Here is a 6,633-nt window from a genome sequence, read left to right on the forward strand (position 1 = left end):
TGTCTCATGGAATAAGAAGTTAACCTCAAACACAGGATATTAAGTACTAAACATTGTGTGAAATATGTGAGATATGTAAATACATATTTCATACCACATCAAAAATACCATTATTTTAACTTTTAAAAAGTGAAATATGTCTTCTCAAGTGGCATATATGTAGAAACTAAAGTTCAGATGTTAAATATGTAAATACATAGGAATTGAGTGGATTCTGCTAGTTACAAAAATACGGCACAAAGAAGTAACAAAAAGAAAACTTAGCACGACCTAAACAAGTTAATTATTCTTCATTCATTTGAATCCTTATTTGTAATCTTCATCGAATATCACAAGAAATAATATTGACAGTTTATCACGCAAGATCCTTGAATTCCATCTAATCCAAACCAATCTTCGAAAGAAAGCTAACTAAAAGAAGATATCACATGCATTGTTCCAATTGTAGAAGGACCAAACAACAATATAAAAGCATCAATTTTGGCTAATTGGCATGATGAAGATCAACAACCTGCTTAAATGCTGCCCAAATCGTGTTACTACAAAGCTCCTAATGCTTCTATTGGAGTTCTGAAGATACAAAGAAGACGAAGAAAATTTTCATTAAACATCAAATGGCAGAGGCAGTGATGCTTCAAGTACCTGAACATTGCCATGAGGATCTCTTTCAAAAAGAAGCTGTTCCTGGATTGCTTGGGGAAGGAATTCAAACAACGTCATTTGAAGAGAAAGTTGCCACCAAGAAATTTATGTCGTGCTTATTCATTTGCTGGGTCTCATCTTCTTTCTATTTTGGCAGTTTTCGTGAAACTCTCAATCAACACAATGAATTCAAAACTAAATAATAACTCAAAGCCTGCTATAATAAAAATAGTTGTAATAAACTGCCAAACTAAAAGCAAAATTATAATGAAAAATGCATTCAATAATTTTTTTCTTCCCATAAAATACAAAACGAACTTCTCAGATATTGCCAACCAATGAGCTACTGAAAGCTGCCTCTCAGCTGCCATCTACAATTTTCAACAGAAAGGTGGAGTCCGGAAAGCAACAGCAAATGCAATGCATTTCAAGCTGCTTCATGTCAATGCAAGAAAATATAACAAAAAAAACATTACAATCTGGAAAATATCAAAATAGCATTAAAATCCGGAAAGCAACAGCAAATGCAATAAGAAATGACCTTATGGCAATGAATTGCCATTGAACATGTAAATGCTATTCCCTTAAGAAGAATTTAATAATAAAAAAAAAGTAGTCTTTATAAGCCTAAAAATACATACATTTCAACTAATAGAATTATTATTATTGAAACCGAAATGTGATATAAAATATTTGGATGGTAGAAATACGAAAAATAAAATTTATGTGTTTAGTACGTATATATCAAAAAGGGGCTTGCACTCATCCTATAAAATCCTAACGGTCCAAAACAGAAGAACATGATGGATGCAGATTCACCAGAAAGAGATCGTGAAGTCGGCCTAGCCGAACAAACCAAGTCAAAGGAGCCAATTCAACTAGGCCAAAGCCACCTGAGATAAAAAACGGACAAAGAAATGACTAAGCGATCCAAGTACAAGCCATTCGACTGAAAATGAAATAGAATAGCAACCAAATCATCTACTGCAAGAAAGCGAACTCGAATCAATAGCCTACCCCACAGTATCCAATGAAAAAGTTAGTTGGATACTGCTTGAGAAGAGTAGATCTCTAAAAGACCGAAAAATGATTGCCTTTGATGATGGATTTCACTGTCATGGCTTGCATGTAAGGGACACAAACATATGACACAATTTTATGTATTTACATATATAAAACCAAAACATTCTAATTACATGCACACCCCTTAAATTTTCAACATTAAATCAAAAATAACAGATTTCAAAATCATGGCTTATATATATGGAACATTTACATACATATCACAACAATTCTTTTTACATATATAACATCTAAACATTAAATTTATAAGCACAACACTTAAATATTTAACATCAAATAAAATATGCCAGATTCACCGTCATGGCTTATATTTGTGGGACATTTACATACAATACAATTCTTGGGTCATATCTAACACCTAAACACTCATATTTACGTGCATACCACTTGACTTTTTAACATCAAATCAAAATTCCCTCACTTACTTCTATCAACAATAGATTCATTAATAGTGACGATTTGATATCTCAAAATTGCTAATGTATAGCAGGTAAAAGCTAATATAAATTGAAACTTATATAAAGGAGAAATGGAAATAACAAGCCATTTAATAGCAGTTGGGCTAGGCAAACAGCAGCGGAATAAGAATCTGTGCCTTTGGAGATATCCATGGAAAGCATGGGGGAGCTGGAATGGAAACCCAGTAAACCTTGCTCCAGCGACGTATCTCTTGTTGCTTAGCTTGCTCTTCCAAATGCAGCAGTTCTGCTAAAGCCGGACTTACTTCGCCTATTTGTGGACCCTGCCCCTTAACACTTTTTCTCCTTCTCCGAACCTTCGAGGGAGAGGATGGAAGAGGAAGGAGGCCGATGGGCTTCCTTTCGACGGGAATATAAAGGAAGAAGAACTAACGAGCTGAACTGCCACCAACGAACGAACGCGGGAGAAAGAGAGGGGAAGGAGCAGAGCATCATTTCACATAACAACTCGAATGAATTAGACCTTCGATCGAAGGGCAGCCGAGTAAAAATGGGGTGGCGGAACGCGGGCCGCAGGCTCGATCCAGCGGTCGGCTTTCGGCGAAAATTTCACATGCGTTCGCCGCGAAGTTCTCCTCCCGCGCCCTCAAACAAACAGAAGACGTCCGCGGCGGGGTGCCGCGAAGCTATCCATCCGCGCCCCCAAACATACCCTCTATGTAGTATGGTGGTTTTAGAATACAGCCTTTCCTCCCTAAACCTATATTTGTTATAACTCTATGCATTAGACATGGCCTTAGTCTACCTAGGAAAAAAAATGTTCTTTTAATTATGTTAGTTTATTTGTTGCCACTTGCAGTGAAAGAAAAATCATGTCCCTTTCCCCTCACTAACAAAAGGATAGTCTTCTTATATTGAGTTTTACTAGCTACAATGCTTTTACTCGAAAGAAGAAAAAATATATATATTTATATTGTCCAGAATATCTAATTTTAACTCTCTTTCTTCCTCAGCCTCTTGATTCGAGTGGCTACTCGAACATAACACTCGGCAAGCCAAATTGTTCATGTGCTGTTGGCCAAGCTCCCAAAGTGAACCTATTTGTCAGACTCTGAATGATTTGGGCATCCAATCTACAACCAATGTGACATGGAGAATTCCCTGTGGAAATGAGGTGCACACAAGACCTGTAACTATTATAACTTTTTTATCAGCTCTGATCTGCTCCCTTGGAGTTGTGTTATCAAGCATATATTATTCTGAAAAGAACAAAGTAAAATGTAATTATCATAATTGAGCACTCATACTTCTTATCTCCTATAAGTTCCTATAAGTTGTATAAAATTATCTTCATTTGATATGTAAAATCTTTGATTTTGAATATTTGAACAATGATAGAAGAGAACATAGGCGTCCGTTACTCCCTTTTCTTCCTTGCAAGCTTCCGAGTTGCAGCATCTTAAGCTAGCTTGCACGGAGATGCAATTGCTCGACTGTGTCCTCTTCTTCCCACAGTCCATTGACACAGTCAGCTCCCGAGCACAGGTATTACTTGGCCCTGCTCTTTTTTTTCTCACTTTCGATCAACATAGTTAGCTCCCAAGCAACAAGCATTTCTGGCATGTTGTTTCAAGTGGTCTGATTCTTATTTGGGTTTATTATCAGTAAGCAGTAACATGCTTTTATGTTGTGCTCGCAAGTCCTTATTCTTGGGATGAAACACAAAGTATAATAGTAATCAGAACAGGGTTCTTAACCCTCATTGTATATTAATTTATCTAAATAATTCGACAAGTCTAGCAAAATAGTAAGAATAAAACTGCATATAATAATGATGATGAGTTTACAAATAATCTACACTTAATTTTAAATAGAGATATTTATGGAAGAAAAGCGAAAAAAGATGTGCTTCTTCGACAAAAGTAGAGCAGCTCCCTATATTATGAGAACAACAGTGTAGGCAGCAGCTAGAGAATTGCAAGGAAGCAGCAGCAGCAGCAATAAGGAATGAAAAACAACAGCTATTTATCAAGGGCAGAAAGAGTACTTGGTTTACTGCATGAAGAACAGCCAATGACATGAACTGCTACAAAAATTGAACCAAAAAACAGAAGAGGTAACCTGAACAGTACAATATATCCAGCTTTTTAATTGGGCCAATGGTATTTGCTCTCATTTTAACTGGAACAAAGGAATTCATTAAACCAGAACAGTGCTATAAATCTTAAACAAACAAAGGAATTCATAAAACCAACATTTGCTCTCATTTTAAATTTCCATCCAACAAAGGAATTCATGAAGCTGAAAACAATAGTTCATAAAAGGGTTTAGATCCTTGAATGCCAGTAGCGCATCTCATTTAATGAGGGTCGTTTGCAATTATTTTCAGAAGTTGTGTCGAATGTTGAATCTTCTGGCTTAATTATGTTTGATGCTAAGCTAACTAGAGCTTTTAGACCTTCAGGAAGGATCTGCTTATTGTCTCTGAGGAATGTTGTAATTGCTTCATCGGTTCTCAGATTGATTCGTTCTGAGATAGAATGTACAGCGTAATTGTCAACACCTCCCTTGTAATAGTTCGAAAAGAACCTCAGAGACCGTGATTGATACGTAGCTCGTGAAAGAGATCCAAAAAATGGGCATAGTCATGCGAAATATGTTGCTGAACCTTTTTGGGTGTCCAGTGAGCATCTCGCCCACCCATTTATCTCCAATAAAGGATGACGTCATGCGAAGTGTTCTAACAGGGACGAAGCGGTAGTATTCTAACAGAAATATAGCAATCGCTATAGCCATAGCCATTCTTTTTGTGGCGTTCTCGCTGTCGATCCATACTGGACAACTGACTAGTTAGGGTTACATGCAATGGATAAACTGTTTCGTAACCTAAAATTAAAAAAACAAGCCTTGCCAAATGTAAATGATTAAAGACGATAAACCATGCAAATGAACTGATAAAATACAACAAATATTACAACCACATCATTTTTTAGAAATCAATGTCTTGAAAATAAAAGATAAACAAACTAGACCCAAAAACTGAAAGTAGTAAAGGCAACACATCAAACACTAATTTCTCCATCGAGACACGTAAATATTCAGCACGCAGCTCAGGACGCAGCCTCTTGAATATCTGTCTACGGGTCTGGTCCTCAAGCAATTTAATACATTTTAAAAAAAAATCTAGATCAGCCACAATTTCTGGAACCCCATCTAACAAAACCATAAAGTCATCAATTGTGGGGCCATCTGCAGGATGAGGGGGCGAAGCTTCAAACACTTCTATCAGTTTATCTATTGAGCGCTTTACGAAAACATCTTTGTCTTTCCTCCTTCTCCCCAACCTGGGCCTCTTTGAGCGGCACGTTGACTCAAGCTCCATCAAGTTTATACTAGGACCCTCACCATAACTCATAACCTGCTCGGGTGGCAAGTCTACTGAGATGCTAGCAAACCCCTGCTCACTTTGGTTGAACGCATGTTGACCTGTAGCGACTACCCCCCCCCCCAACCAAACATTACGTCAAGTTTATCTTCCATGTCCGGGTCAATACCACACACCCTGAACTTTTTTGTAGCTAGTACTGCCTGCAATGTGGTAGGGAGGGGGGGGGGTCTTATTAGTCACAAAAAAATAGAAATGCGTCACTATTACCTCTAATTTCTCTATCCACCATTCCTCTGAAGCATCAATGGTACGCTTAATGGGATCCCAACCCAACTCAGTGAAACCCCATTTCAGCTCCTTCTATAACTTTCAGTTCTTCTTCAATTGATCCCATTTATTCTTGAATTTTAGCTTATCATACTCCCTTCCAGTCAATTCCTTGAACCTCTTCAAAATGTTTTGTCAGCCCTCCTTGTTAAAGTATGTGGTAGGTCTATTACCTGTCTCAATTTCTTTAATACAAAGATCGAAAAAAAAATATTTGTAACTTTCCTATCCCACATTGTCGACGGACCCCTTCTTTAAATTTTGACATGTTCGGGAATCTTCAATGCCTTGTGGATGAATTTGCTACGGAGAAGGCTTCTTCCAATCACCATATTAAAGCACAGATTTCAGACCTGCAACATTGGCAAAAATATAACTTTTTGACGCTAAAACTGATTTGTCTTTTTTCAGAGATGTCGTTGGCAAATTCCCAAAGGCTTTATTTTCACATGATAGATGATCTTGATATGGCGGGTCTAGAGCTTGATCAAGAGAAGAAAAGAGATCGGAGGATCAGTTCTATTGCATTTGCATGGATGATATAGATAAAAAAAAATTGATGACAAAAAGGCTGCGGAGGAGATCATGTCTTGATATATTGCTTTCGAAGAAGTCAAGATGGACAAAACCAAAGAAACAGGGATTCAATTAACTTATAACTTATATTAAGAATTACTTTTTAAATCATTCGCACTTCCGTTACTGGATAACTTGACCAAATAAATAATGACAACTTCTATATATTTGAATAATAGTACCATTATATAGATAGAT

Source organism: Phalaenopsis equestris, unplaced genomic scaffold (assembly GCF_001263595.1).
Source record: "Phalaenopsis equestris unplaced genomic scaffold, ASM126359v1 Scaffold000667, whole genome shotgun sequence".
NCBI lineage: Eukaryota > Viridiplantae > Streptophyta > Magnoliopsida > Asparagales > Orchidaceae > Phalaenopsis > Phalaenopsis equestris.